This window comes from Bos indicus, chromosome 9 (assembly GCF_029378745.1).
Source record: "Bos indicus isolate NIAB-ARS_2022 breed Sahiwal x Tharparkar chromosome 9, NIAB-ARS_B.indTharparkar_mat_pri_1.0, whole genome shotgun sequence".
Lineage (NCBI taxonomy): Eukaryota > Metazoa > Chordata > Mammalia > Artiodactyla > Bovidae > Bos > Bos indicus.
In genome coordinates this window covers 53982403-53998343 of record NC_091768.1, presented here as the reverse complement: position 1 = coordinate 53998343, position 15941 = coordinate 53982403, and the positions used below count along the sequence as shown (strand labels likewise).

The window sequence follows — 15941 nt, the reverse complement described above, 5'->3', positions numbered from 1 at the left end:
TCACAGTCCAACTGTCACATCCATTAATGACCACAGGAAAAACCATAGCCTTGACTAGACGAACCTTTGTTGGCAAAGTAATGTCTCTGCTTTTGAATATGCTAGTTAGGTTGGTCATAACTTTCCTTCCAAGGAGTAAGCATCTTTTAATTTCATGGCTGCAGTCACCATCTGTAGTGATTTTGGAGCCCAGAAAAATAAAGTCTGACCCTGTTTCCACTGTTTCCACATCTATTTCCCATGAAGTGATGGGACCAGATGCCATGGACTTCGTTTTCTGAATGTTGAGCTTTAAGCCAACGTTTTCACTCTCCTCTTTCACTTTCATCAAGAGGCTTTTGAGTTCCTCTTCACTTTCTGCCATAAGGGTGGTGTCATCAGCATATCCGAGGTTATTTCTCCCGGCAATCTTGATTCCAGCTTGTGTTTCTTCCAGTACAGGTAGGTGTTGCCTGATGGGTCATGGTGGAAAGATCTGACAGTATCCATTGGATGATAGCAAACAGTGGCCGATTGGAGGGTCTCTTAAGTATAATAATACTGTTTTACAATTAGACCAGTTCTGTAGAAAACAAGGGAAATGGGTAGAAGCAGCATTTCTTTCTGAGAAATATTCCAGACTTATGTCCTAAGGGTATAGATTTGGGTGTGACTCCTTCAGTTCCCGCCTGTCCTCCTACTTTGCTAGATGAGATGGAGGACAGGAGACAAAGAGATAAAGAAAAGCAGGTTTCTCCAATCTATCCATGGGATCATATGTGCAGAGCAGCCAGAGAGACTGAGGAACAGCTGTTGCCTCTTCATGAAGCACCCACCAGGAGAAATAATCAGTCTATGAGAGTTAATAAACCTTTTTCTTATCAAGAAATACAAAGAATCAAGGAGGATCTGGGAGACTATTTAGAGGACCCAGAAAAATACATTAGAGCTTTTAAAGGTGTTACTCTGCTTTATGACCTTACTTGGAAGGATGTGATGTATATCTTGGGACAAACACTGACTCCTGACTCAGACTTGAGTTTTGGGAAAAGCAGCTGCTTATGGAGATGAATGGCTTGGTAATGAATCAGTAGGGAAGAGGGAGGACAAGATATCTGCCCTCCCCACTGGAAATCAGGTGGTCCCAATCAGCTAAAGGAAGATGGGATCAGAGTCATTTTGTCAGATGTATTCTTGAAGGACTCAGGCAGGCATGTGCTAAGCCTTTAAACTATGGCAAATTGGCAAACATAGAACAGGAGGAGAAGGAAGCTCCTGGTAAATTCCTAGATAGACTGAGAGAAGCCCTTCACAGATTCACCAAGATTGATCCTGAAAGTGAAGAGGGAAAAGTGATCTTAAAGGATAGTTTTCTCACTCAGTCGGCTCCAGATATCCGCTGTAAGCCATTAAAACAGACGTATGGACCAAATCAGTCTTTAGATAATCTGTTACAACTGGCTCAGACAGTCTATTATAGTAGGGAATATGAGGAAAAGAAAGGCAGAGAAAGACAAAGGAACAGGCAGAAGTCTTCTCAATGGCTATGAGAACAGTTCTTAAACAGCCTGAGAAAAATGCCCAGAGGGACCCAGGTGAAAAGGGATGGGCTTGCTATTACTGTGGAAAGGAGGGGCACCTCAAGCGGAATTGCCCTCGGGCATCTAGGCCGCCCCCTGCTCCATGTCTTGTCTGCAAGGGACCACACTGGAAGAGAGACTGCCCCCAGAGGTATAGGTTTCAAGGGTCAGTCTCTTAAGACAATCAGGACTGAAGGTACCCCAGGGGTCCCCACACAAGCTCCCATCCTCATTACACCTGAGGAACCCCAGGTGCCGGAGTCCAGCTCCAGCAGCCTGATATCAGCCTGAAGGGGTGAGCAGTGTCAGCAGACGATGATGTAGCCTCTGACTCATAGTACGGAACTACATGTTTATTTCAAGCTTCAGGTTCTCTTTTTTTTTTTTTTTAATTTTATTTTATTTTTAAACTTTACATAATTGTATTAGTTTTGCCAAATATCAAAATGAATCCATCACAGGTATACATGTGCTCCCCATCCTGAACCCTCCTCCCTCCTCCCTCCCCATACCATCCCTCTGGGTCGTCCCAGTGCACTAGCCCCAAGCATCCAGTATCGTGCATTGAACCTGGACTGGCATCTCGTTTCATACATGATATTTTACATGTTTCAATGCCATTCTCCCAAATCTTCCCACCCTCTCCCTCTCCCACAGAGTCCATAAGACTGTTCCATACATCAGCGTCGCTTTTGCTGTCTCGTACACAGGGTTATTGTTATCATCTTTCTAAATTCCATATATATGCGTTAGTATATTGTATTGGTGTTTTTCCTTCTGGCTTACTTCACTCTGTATAATAGGCTCCAGTTTCATCCACCTCATTAGAACTGATTCAAATGTATTCTTTTTAATGGCTGAGTAATACTCCATTGTGTATATGTACCACAGCTTTCTTATCCATTCATCTGCTGATGGACATCTAGGTTGCTTCCATGTCCTGGCTATTATAAACAGGTTCTCTTTTATACTTTGACAAAAGCATTAGGTCAGAGGTTTGACATTTTCAGTTTCCCCCACCCAGATTTACTGTCTCCAGAAATCATTATTGTCCTACAAACAGAGTTCCTGCTTCAGCGATTCTCTCAGAATTGGCTTTACTATCAATTATCTAGAGCTTCCCTGGTGGCTCAGAGGTTAAAGCGCCTGCAATGCGGGAGATCTGGGTTTGATCCCTGGGTCAGGAAGATCCCCTGGAGAAGACTTTCTCTTATGTGTCCTATACTTAACTTGTGATTACATTGTAACTCATGCTACATTCCTCAGTTTATTTATCTTTCTAAATCCTGTTTGCCCCTAGCATCTTAAGATCACTATCTCTTAAAAAGGCTTCTAGCTATTCTTAATTATTCCTAAACCCTAAACTCAACAAACTTCTTTTGCCATAAATATTTCCCTCACAAACAGGTCTCAGATAACAATCCTTCCCATGGCCTCAAGCTGTGGCCTACGTGCTCATCCTGGGACATTCTTTGTAAAGATCCTTGAACAAATGTCTATGGTTATTTTATAGATTATTTTCTGGGCACAACTGTAGAAGGCTTTGTGCTTTCTCATTCTTCTCTCAAGCACCTTAACATTCTTTCCAGCCAACTCAACCAAAGGAAGGAAAGAACAAGTCAGAATCACAAGGCCTAACTCCTTCATCCCTGGGCCGTGCCTGCGAGATGAGGAGAGGGGGTTGGGGCCATGCCTCCATTTTGTCAGTACTGCCTAATGTGGCTCCCGACACCTGGGTATTAATAATTTTGGGGGGCCAATCCTTCGATTTCCTTTTAGATACTGGGGCAACTTACTCCGTGCTCACTGAAGCCCCTGGCCCACTTTCTCCCCGATATGCTTCCATAATGGGACTCTCTGGACAAGCCAAAAGATGGGCCTGATAATCTATGTGAGCCTACTTCTGCTGACTCCAAAAATCCTGAGTCTGCCATTTGACCCTCAAGACAATGCCTTCCTGTCCTGAGTTCACTCCTACACAGCATTTCACAATCAGTCTGACTGCTGGGTTTGTGGAGCTCTCCCCTCTTCATCAGTGGAAGGCTTCCTGTGGTGGACATCTCCACTTCAAGGAAAAGATTTTTTCCAAGTCTGCAAATACCTTCAACAACAATCACATGTGACGCTTCTTCTTAAAATGATGACATCTAACAACCTTAAGATGGACTGATGTAACTATGGACATAATGTGACTTTTCATTTCGATTTTAACTTGGTTTAATGACTATTTTGCCTTATGTCTGTAGCTGTAAAATGGGGTCTAACCATCTAAAAGCTTTTAAGTTACAAATGGTTGTCCAAGCTCCTATGAGTACCACAGCCTCCTCCAACTATTACTTGGGGGCCCTGGATCAGAGACCCTCAATATGGGGCTTAGGAGAATATGTTGCCTCAACAATTTAGGGGCAATGCCCCTAAATAGCAGAAAGTTGTTATGGAATTAAAACGATGCCCCTTTCCATTGGCAACATAATTCTCCTAAAAGAAAAGGGGGGAATGAGAGAGTCATTTCCTAAGCAGGTTGATAAGAAGTCCAGGAGTCCCAAAGGAGAGAGGGGTCTGGAATTCTTAAGGAGGAAGAAAGGACAGATTTTTTTCCTCTACATTCCTTCAGTTCAGTTCAGTTCTGTCGCTCAGTCGTGTCCAACTCTTTGCAACCCCATGAATCGCAGCACACCAGGCCTCCCTGTCCATCACCAACTCCTGGAGTTCACTCAAACTCATGTCCATCGAGTCAGTGAAGACTTCCAGCCACCTCATCCTCTGTCATCCCCTTCTCCTCCTGCCCCCAATCCCTCCCAGCATCAGAGTCTTTTCCAATGAGTCAACTCTTCGCATGAGGTGGCCAAAGTACTGGAGTTTCAGCTTTAGCATCATTCCTTCCAAAGAAATCCCAGGGCTGATCTCCTTCAGAATGGACTGGTTGGATCTCCTTGCAGTCCAAGGGACTCTCAAGAGTCTTCTCCAACACCACAGTTTAAAAGCATCAATTCTTCGGCACTCAGCCTTCTTCACAGTCCAACTGTCACATCCATTAATGACCACTGGAAAAACCATAGCCTTGACTAGATGAACCTTTGTTGGCAAAGTAATGTCTCTGCTTTTCAATATGCTATCTAGGTTGGTCATAACTTTCCTTCTAAGGAGTAAGCATCTTAATTTCATGGCTGAAATCACCATCTTCAGTGATTTTGGAATGCAAAAAAATAAAGTCTGACACTGTTTCCACTGTTTCCCCATCTATTTCCCATGAAGTGATGGGACCAGATGCCATGATCTTCATTTTCTGAATGTTGAGCTTTAAGCCAACGTTTTCACTCTCCTCTTTCACTTTCATCAAGAGGCTTTTTAGTTCCTCTTCAATTTCTGCCGTAAGGGTCGTGTCATCTGCATATCTGAGGTTATTGATATTTCTTCCGGCAATCTTGATTCCAGCTTGTGCGTCTTCCAGCCCAGCGTTTCTCATGATGTACTCTGCATAGAAGTTAAATAAGCAGGGTGACAATATACAGCCTCGATGTACTCCTTTCCATATTTGGAACCAATCTGTTGTTCTATGTCCAGTTCTAACTGTTGCTTTCTGACCTGCATACAGGTTTCTCAAGAGGCAGGTCAGGTGGTCTGGTATTCCCATGTCTTGAAGAATTTTTCACAGTTTATTGTGATCCACAGAGTCAAAGGCTTTGGCATAGTCAATAAAGCAGAAATAGATGTTTTTCTGGAAGTCTCTTGCTTTTTCAATGATCCAACGGATGTTGGCAATTTGATCTCTGGTTCCTCTGCCTTCTCTAAAACCAGCTTGTACATCTAGAAATTCATGGTTCACGTATTACTGAAGCCTGGCTTGAAGAATTTTGAGCATTACTTTACTAGCGTGTGAGATGAGCGCAATTGTGTGGTAGTTTGAGCATCCTTTGTCATTGCCTTTCTTTGGGATTGGAATGAAAACTGACCTTTTCCAGTCCTGTGGCCACTGCTGAGTTTTCCAAATTCGCTGGCATATTGAGTGCAGCACTTTCACAGAATCATCTTTCAGGATTTGAAATGGCTCAACTGGAATTCCATCACCTCCACTACCTTTGTTCGTAGTGAGGCCCACTTGACTTCACATTCCAGGATGTCTGGTTCTAGGTGAGTGATCACACCATCATGATTATCTGGGTTTTGAAGCACTTTTTTGTACAGTTCTTCTGTGTATTCTTGCCACCTCTTCTTACATTCCTTAGGATTATATAACAATGTATCCTGCCTCAAGACATTCTCTGGATTAAATCTTCTGGCTAATCCTGTTATCTTAAAATGTAAATTATGGGAGTAGGTCTGGTGAAGTCTTTACAACCTCCAGACATTCTTTTGATTCATTAGAGACTAAAAACATCTATTTCTGCTTTATTGACTATGCCAAAGCCTTTGACTCTGTGGATCACAATAAACTGTGAAAAATTCTTCAAGACATGGGAATACCAGACCACCTGACCTGCCTCTTGAGAAACCTATATGCAGGTCAGGAAGCAACAGTTAGAACTGGACATGGAACAACAGATTGGTTCCAAATCGGGAAAGGAATACGTCGAGGCTGTATATTGTCACCCTGCTTATTTAACTTCTATGCAGAGTACATCATGAGAAACGCTGGGCTGGAAGACGCACAAGCTGGAATCAAGATTGCTGGAAGAAATATCAATAACCTCAGATATGCAGATGACACGACCCTTACGGCAGAAATTGAAGAGGAACTAAAAAGCCTCTTGATGAAAGTGAAAGAGGAGAGTGAAAACGTTGGCTTAAAGCTCAACATTCAGAAAATGAAGATCATGGCATCTGGTCCCATCACTTCATGGAAAATAGATGGGGAAACAGTGGAAACAGTGTCAGACTTTATTTTTTTGCATTCCAAAATCACTGAAGATGGTGATTTCAGCCATGATATTAAAAGATGCTTACTCCTTAGAAGGAAAGTTATGACCAACCTAGATAGCATATTGAAAAGCAGAAACATTACTTTGCCAACAAAGGTGCGTCTGGTCAAGGCTATGGTTTTTCCAGTGGTCATGTATGGATGTGAGAGTTGGACTGTGTAGAAAGCTGAGCACTGAAGAATTGCTGCTTTTGAAGTGTGGTGTTGGAGAAGACTCTTGAGAGTTCCTTGGACTGCAAGGAGATCAAACCAGTCCATTCTGAAGATCAGCCCTGGAATTTTTTTGGAAGGAATGATGCTAAAGCTGAAACTCCAGTACTTTGGCCACCTCATGCGAAGAGTTGACTCATTGGAAAAGACTCTGATGCTGGGAGGGATTGGGGGCAGGAGGAGAAGGGGATGACAGAGGATGAGATGGCTGGATGGCATCACTGACTTGATGGACGTGAGTCTGAGTGAACTCCCGGAGTTGGTGATGGACAGGGAGGCCTGGTGTGCTGCGATTCATGGGGTTGCAAAAAGTCAGACACGACTGAGTGACTGAGATGAACTGAACTGAGCTGATATAACTCCATTGCTAACACTAGCAAGCACATACTCTTTCTATCCCCTTCTGATGCCTATGTCCGAAGCTTTCTCTATCTCCTTTATACTTTAATAAAGCTTTATTACACAAAAGCTCTGAGAAAAAAAAAAAAAAAAAAAGACTATTAAACACAAGCCAAGACTTTGAGCAAATTCAGAAAGAAATCTGACTGAATTTTGTTTTAAAATCTACTGATTTCAGGAAGAAAGTTAGGTATTTGGTGGCTATTCAATAGGAACAAGAGATATGGTTGTGATTGTGTGTGCACATGTGTGCATGTGTGTGTGTGTGTGTACTGAGTATAAAGATACCTAACCACCAAATTTTGTTACCTGTAAATATGAGAGGCTTCTTTGATTATGTTCTACAGCAAAGAAAAAAATTGGCAGTGTATGAATTCCCATAACAGTTTTAGGAGGCACTATTTTAAAGAGAAACCTAAACCCACTTTTTATTGTACTCAAAATTATTCCATAGTTTGATGACAGTTGTGCTCACCATTGGGGAGATGAATGTCAGTGGGTAGGTTTCCCACTTTGTATTAGAGCTGATATCTTCATTCATTGCTGAGTAAGAAATCAAATAAGGTTTGAAAGCACTTGCTCTATTTATACCCAATCATGTATGAGGGCAAGTGCCTTAGTCCATTTGGGCTGCTATAAATGTATTAATACCACAGCCTGGGTAGCTTATCAACAACAGACATTTATTTCTCACAGTTCTGAAGGCTGGCATATTGGGTGTTTGGTGAGAGCTTCCTGGATCATAGGTACCAACTTTTTACTGTGTTCTCATCTGGTGGAAAGGCAAGGGAGCTCTCTGGATTCTCCTTTACAAAGACACTGGTCCCATTCATAAGAGCTTCTCCCTCCTGACCTAATCACCTCTCAATACCATTAAGATTTCAACGTAAGAATTTGAAGGGGGAGGGATACAACATTCAGACCATAAAAGAGATTTCATCCATTAAGGTGAAAATTAAAGATGTTCAGACAAATCATCTAAAAACTTGGTCTTTGTTCTGTCAAGCATCCAGATAATAATAAACATCCAGATGATTTAGTAACATGTTGTTTTTGTTTTTTTGTGCTTTAGGCACAACTTAGTCTTTAAGCAGAAAGCACGAAAAATAGAGACCATGAACTATATTTAGTTAACAAAATGTATTCATTTCCTTAAAGTTTTAATGACACCATTTATTCTTTTAATAACATTTCTTATTGTCCAGGCATAGCTCTTTTAATAATATTTCTTATTTGATTGTGCTTTGTTTTATTGCACTTTGCAGATACTGAGATTTTTACAAATTGAAGGTTTATAGCAATACTGCATCAAACAAGTCTGTCAGTGCCATTTTTTCCCAACATTATTTTTTCCCTTCATTTGTCTGTCACATTTTAGTAATTCTCCCAATATTTCAAACTTTAACATTATTATCATACTTGTTAGGATGATCTATGATCAGTGATCTTTGAAGTTATTGTAGCAAAAAGATTGACTCGTTAAAGGCTCAGATGATCGTTAGCATTTTTTAGCATTATTTTTAAATTGAGGTATGTGCATTGCATTTTAGACATAATGCTATCACACAATAGGCTACAGTATAGGGTAAACGTAACTTTTACATGCGGTGATATAGCAGAACATTAGTGTGATTCGCTTTATTGCAACATCCACCTTACTGCAGTATTCTGAGACCTAACCTGCAATTTCTCTGAGGTCTGCCTATATATTGACATGACTTAAATAATCCAATAACATTTGCCTAAAAATGAAAAAAAATCATAATATAGGAAAGTGACACAATAATACATAAAGATCTATGTTTATGATTATAAGGTATATTATTTCTTTTTGTTCTCTTTGGTTATTTAGCTACATATATAGTAAACCCAGCATATTTAGCTCATTTTTTCTCTCTCTGTCCCAACAGGTTTAGAATGTAATAATTCAAGAATTTTATCATCAAGTGGAATAGCTTAACAACTGTCTATGTGCTTCCCATGATATGTTCTCTACAGTGTAAGTATGTATTTACTTTCCCAAGCTGGCTGGATTCTGAGAGAAATGTGTTCAATTGGAACTTATTGGTAACTTAGATTGTTTAAAAGTTTACAAACTAAAATTCATCTTAAGTAAAGAATAGTTTCAGAAGTTTATCTTATATGAAGAGATGTTGGACTTAACATTATATCAAAGTTAACACTTAACATAGTTATGTCATATGAGGTAGAATAATATACCCATGATGTTTAGTTGTATTTTTATAACTATTATACTTAATATCTTTAAGATTTCTATACTGTTCTTTATTTTTTTAAAAAAAAACTTTAAATATTATACCTGTGAAATTTTATTCTAAGATATTATAATTTCTTGAAATATCTTTTAAAAATTATAATGCATAATATTTCAAAGTCAGGTCAACTTCTTTCTACATTAGTTATATTTTTGAAAACTGGTTTCAGTTTTGGCAAGATAATACCTATACCACTAAATCATTCATGTACACATGTGTGTGTTTGTGTGTGTGTATGCATACATACACATATATGTGTGTATATGTATGCACACGATTTTATTGATAAGCTAAATAAAAAGAATAAAAATAATTTATACTCTAAGGAAACCTCTTACTATTAGCTTCATAATGCTGAAAAGTAAGGAGAAAGGTGGAAGGCTGGGGTTGTATTCCTTGTTTGTGAGTTGAGAAGTACTAAGAGAAAGTGCTAACCCATGGCAGTGGAAAGTAGAGGAGGCAGTCCTACCTCTTTTTCCTCAGAAGAAAGTAAGCCATGAACTGGAGTCCCTCAGTAATCAGAAGTGCTGCCCAATTTATGGCATGTTTAGAGCATCAGGAGATGCTGTTCCTTGACAGCACCTGACACTGTGAGACCTACAAGGCCCAAGTTAAGCCTTACTCTGCTTTCTTCTAGTCCTTTCCTTGTTGGAGACCCTGAGGTTATAAAATCTATCAAAAGTGACTTGGAACTTACTGACTCTCGATCCTGCTTCAAGAAGGCAGGGAGCTGGAGCTGCCTGCTGGTATTTTGTGGGAGCTGGAGGTAGCAGTGGGCAGACTGTTAGCATGTCATTTCAGAACACTGAATGCTTTTTGACACAAAATACCACTTTAATACACAATATGTGGTTCTAAAGCAGTGCTTTCTGAAGAAAATGTAATGTGAGACACATGTGATTTCATTTTTCTAGAGGTCACATTTCAAGTAAAAAGAAGCTGGTAACATGGGTGTTAGTAATATATTGTATTTAACCTTATATATTCAAAATACAGTCTTTTTAACATATGATGAATGTAAAAAATATTAATGGTCCTTTTAGCATTCTTGTTTTAATATTGTCTTTCAAATCCAATGTGTGCTTATAGTACATCTCAATTTTGATACTAAATTTTTACTGGGTATACTTGATCTATATTTTGATTTAATAAAATTTATAGTTGATAAAGATTCACAAAGCCAAGTTGTCCCATACATAAAGTTTTTTTTCAATAACTAAATTGAACATCAGTTTTTAAACCTAAACATATATACTATTGATACTATGTATAAAATAGGCAATGTATGGGAACATATTGTATAGCACAAGGAACTCTACTTAATGCACTGTGGTGTCCTAAATGGGAGGGAAGTCCAAAAGGGGAGGGAAATGTGCACATGTATGGGTGATTCAGTTTGCTATACAGTAGAAGCTAACACAACGCTGTAAAGCAATTGTACTGCAATACGATTTAATTCATTTAAAAAATAAATAAAATCATCAAAATAAAAGCCATGGCTTCAGTCACATTGGTCACATTTTATGTACTTGGCAGTCCTCTGTGGCTAGTAGCTGCCATATTGGACAACTTTTCCAGAGAACTGGTTTAATGGTGTAATTCTGCTACCTAATGGATTTTGTAGGCAAACCTCAGCACATCAAAGGAGCATAGAACTTCAAAAACCTTAATGAGAAGTTATCTGATCCTATACTTCTAACTTAAAATAAATTTTATAGAACCAGCTATTTATGAGAAATTATGGGTAATAAAATATACAATGTATAAACCTTCAAACTGTAATACATTGGAATTTGTTCACTTTTTATTTGCTTCAGTGTACATACTCTTGTCACTAAAGGCATTATCTGATCACAACCCTTCTTAATTAAAATGTGAACCAAAAGCAAAATATATATATATATATATATATATATATATTTTAAATTGTTCTGTGAAAGACACTGTTAAAATAATGAAAGTATAAGCTTCAGACATGTAGATGACATATCTGATAAAGAAATTGTACCCAAAGTATATAAAGAATTCTTAAAAATTAATATAAAAATTTAAAAATTCATAAAAGATCTGAATTTTAAAAAGAAAATATATGTAAAAACAATAAGTATATGGGAAGATGTTTAACATCTTTAGTCATTAGGAAGCTACAAATTAAAACCATGATGAGCTACCACTAGAGAGCTTTTAAAAGGATACATTAAAAAAAAAATCTGACAACATGAAATGCTGATGAGTATGCAGAACCACAGTGATTTTAATTTATCATTGAAGGAAATTCAAAATGGTCCTGCACTTTGGAAACCTCTTTGTCATTTTGTTTTAAAATTAAACATGCACTTACCATATGATTCAGCATTCTCACTCTTCGGTATTTACCCAAGTGAATTTAAAACTTGTCAGGTTTCTTGCTAGGATACTTAAAGATTTTATGGCTATGGAGAATATTTTAAAGTTATATTTTCCACCACAGGTATACATGTGTTCCCCATACCTGTGGCGGATTCATTTTGATATTTGGCAAAACTAATACAATTATGTAAAGTTTAAAAATAAAATAAAATTAGAAAAAAAAAATAAAGTTATATTTTCTAAATGAATTACAGATTAAAAAAATAATTTATTTTCTGCATGTTTATTTTTATCCAACCTCATTGAGCTCTGCATTTTTTAAAATTCTCTGGAATCTTCTAAGAATACTGTCATACTCTCTAGAAAATAAAATTGTGATTTGAAAAAAAAAATAGTTTCACACAAAAACCTATATATAAATATTTATAGCAAGTTTATCTGTAATTGCCAATATGTCAAAATAATGAAAATATTTTTCAACTGGTGATTGAATACACAAACTGTAGTACACCTATAAATAGAATACTTGTTGTTTAGTCACTAAGGTGTGTCTGACTCTTTGCAACTCCATGGACTGTAGCACGCTAGGCTTCCCTGTCCTTCACTCTCTCCTAGAGTTTGCTCAAATTCATGTCCATTGAGTTGGTGATGCTATCCAACCATGTCATCCTCTGCCTACCTCTTCTCCTTTTGCCTTCAATCTTTCCCAACATCAGGGTCTTTTCCAATGAGTCGGCTCTTTGCATAAGTGGCCAAGGTATTGGAGCTTTAGTTTCAGCATCAGTCCTTTCAATGAATATTCAGGATCAGTCCTTCCAATGAATATTCAGGACTGGTTTCCTTTAGAACTGACTGGTTTGATCTCCTTGCAGTCCAAGGGAGTTTCAAGAGTCTTCTCTAGCACCATAATTCAAAGGCATCAGCCTTTGGCACTCAGCCTTCTTTATGGTCCGGCTCTCACATCCATACATGTCTACTGAAAAAAACCATAGCTTTGACTATATGAACCTTTGTTGGCAAAGTGGTGAAAAGGAAAGAATGATTGATTCATGCACTATCATGGATGAATATTTAATGTATTTTGTAAGTGAGAGAAGGGTGACACAAATGACTGAATGTTATATGTTTCCATACGTATGAAATTCCAGAAAAGATAAAGACACGAAACAGATGAGTGTTTGCCAGATAGAGATACAGGAGGATTGATTACTTCCTACTTTAGGAAGTGTCTTCTTATGTGTAATCTCATCTTTCTACCTCAGTGTAATTATATTTTTCCATTTTTCTCCATTTACTCCAAGTTATTAAGAACCTCTATTCTCTATTTGCCATAAAATGTTCAATCATGGTTTAAAATTTAAGAATTTTAAGAACTCTTTACATATATTTGCATTTTTAACAATTCACACCATTTGAACCAAAGTTATGATTCAAAGTTTTAATTTAATTTTAAAATCATTCAAAGTTTTAATTCTTTTATGGCCGTTTGGTTCTATATTCTTGGCAATATTATCTTGCTAGTCATATAGACATTAGTTTTAATTACATAAATGGCTGGGTGTTCAGATACCAAATAAACCAGTAAGTGGCCAAAATAACTCTAATGCCATTTTAAAATTAGGATAATTAAGGACTTATGGACTTTATGTGACACAATAATAATATTATGAGGCCCAAATTTTCTTACACTTTTTTAAGAGCTTTATAAAGTTTTCTTTATACACATCAGCTTTGCAGTAAGCTTGTAAAGTAGGAAATTCTGCACTCCTTCTAAATAAGGAAAGAAAGAGCTCTCTGAGAGGATAAGTGATTTGCCTAGAGGTGGACAGCTTGTAAGGATTGAGCGTCTACAATCACCCCTTCCTTAAATTAACCCTTTGGCTTTTGTACCACTTTGTAAAGTCCACACTGTATGGAAATATTCTTATTGGTCAGAGTATGTTCTTGCTTTTTAAATTCCAGAGATGACTGAGCTCTTTTCTATAAGTGACATTATAGTGAATTTTATTTCATTAAGAAAATATTAACCAGATGGTACTAGTGGTAAAGAACCCACCTGCCAACGCAGGAGATGTCAGAAATGTGGATTCGATCCCTGGGACGAGAAGATTCCCTGGAGGAGCGTATGGCAGCCCACTCCAATATTCTTGCCTGAAAAATCACATGGACAGAGGAGTCTGACAGGCTACAGTCCATAGGGTTGCAAACAGTTGGACACAACTGAAGTGACTTAGCGCACACACAAAGCCAAAAGTCTCACATATGAAATATCTTTCTGTTGAACTTCAAAATCTGACCTAAGCTACTAGATTGGAAATAATTCTTGCTACATTACTTATGTTATATTAGATACAGTGTGCTTTCACATCAAGGAAATCTAAGATGAGAATCAAAAAGCTTCACAAAATGCATAAACTGAGTAATGATTTTTTTTTAAATTATAAAATGATTATCTCACAAAAACACTTATCATGTCTTTTCTTGGATAACAATCATCTCTGGTACAGTTTCATTAGATTTCCACATAGTATTTAAGAAGAAATACATTTACTTTATAAAGCAAAGCATATATCCTTAGACATTGTGATCCTTTTCTTTAGTACTTGCATTATTATCCCTGTCTGCTGCAATTTCTCTAAGCAGGAATGATCTCATCATCTATAGGCAGTTTTAAAATGAAGAAAATTTATAGCATACTCTCACTTATCAATAAATCAGACTTCCTATTGCTTTGTGATCACAATGCAGACTTCTAAGGGAACTTATTTTATTAGGTAATTTGAAAATACTTATTAGACTATTTGAAAAGCTTCTTGAATATGAAAGGATGATAAGTAATAAAGGAAGATACACCAATAGAAAACATGTTTTATACCCTCAAATAATAGTATAGTAGGTAGAGAAGAAAAATGCAAAACTCAATCTGATTCATCCTATGCTTAACTCTCATTTGATATCTGTTACAATGCATAAAAATCCATTGAAAGAAGATTCCCAAATCTATCTCTCTGCCATATTTGAATGCTAACAGCTATCACTATTTTCTTTCTTCTAATCGAAATCCCTTCAACCATAGTAAAAGTCTTATTTCATTTTTTTTGTTGTTGTTATTGTTGTTTAGGAGGTTATTCAAAGGATTCCTTTTTGTAAGATCTGTCTCTTTTGTACTAAGCCTTCCTATTATACTTTCTGTTGAATAACAGATACTTTAAAATATTTGAAGCTTTGAATTTCTAAATAAAATGCCATTGAGCACATTTGTAATCAAAGCACAGTAGGATATTAATTAAAAATTTGAGACTTTAAATTAATGTCATTTAAACCCCCCAAAACAAATATAATGATTTCTCCTTTCTTATGTTTGGAATGTCATAATCTATCTCACAGTAAATCTCTATGCTGCTAAGGGGTAAAATCTGGAATATGCCCCTTTGGTTTTATGGGTGCACAACATCACATATCATTATGCTCAGAGTTGAGGTTGAAGATGGAAAATTGTCTTACATGATAAAATGAGGAGAACTTATAAGTAAGTCTTCAAGGAACAGAAAATAAGCAATGTGCTAGACAGCTAGAAGAATTTTAGGAAAGTAGTATTAATTCAACATTAACTTGTTTATACTGCTGTGAAAAAATACCACTCCATCTAAAATTTCAGAACTACCTGTCAACCATATCTTGTTTGAAAGTTTAGGGGGAAATTAAGAGATGAGTGCCATATCCAGGTCAAAGCAGTGAGAGATAAAGGAACATTTATTGTAGAATTGGAAAAGCTCCAGTGTAGAAATTCAGAACACCAAATAATCAGAAGTTTATGTAATCCCTAGAATTCTCACTTGGTACATTAAAATTTTTTATAGAGCATGGAATAATTGATTAGAAACGTCAAATGCAGAGATTGCTATTTATATCTATATTACTTTTGTTGTTGTTTGGTCACCAAGTCATGTCTGACTCTTTCTGACCCCATGAACTGTAGCCCGCCAGGCTCCTTTGTCCATGGTATTTCCCAGGCAAGAATACTGGAGTAGGTTGCCATTTTCTTCTCCAGGGATCTTCCCAACCCAGGGATCAAACCTGTGTCTTCTGCATTGGCTGGCAAATTCTTTACCACTGAGCCACCAGGGAAGCCCTTAATTTTGTTATTATACAAACATTAAAGCAATATTTAAAAGCTCAAAAAAATGTATTATACTCAGAATCCAACCACCCTAGAAATTCACATAGCCT

At 37.4% G+C, this 15941-nt stretch overlaps 1 protein-coding gene across 1 annotated transcript in view; it reads left to right on the top strand.

Annotated features, from left to right (window-relative positions):
* FUT9 (fucosyltransferase 9) overlaps window positions 1-15941 on the top strand; it is a 246564-nt gene that overhangs the window by 106888 nt on the left and 123735 nt on the right. The window contains exon 2 of the mRNA XM_019966980.2: window positions 8997-9085. The gene's annotated coding sequence lies outside the window, so the exon portion shown is untranslated. The remainder of the gene's footprint in view (window positions 1-8996; window positions 9086-15941) is intronic.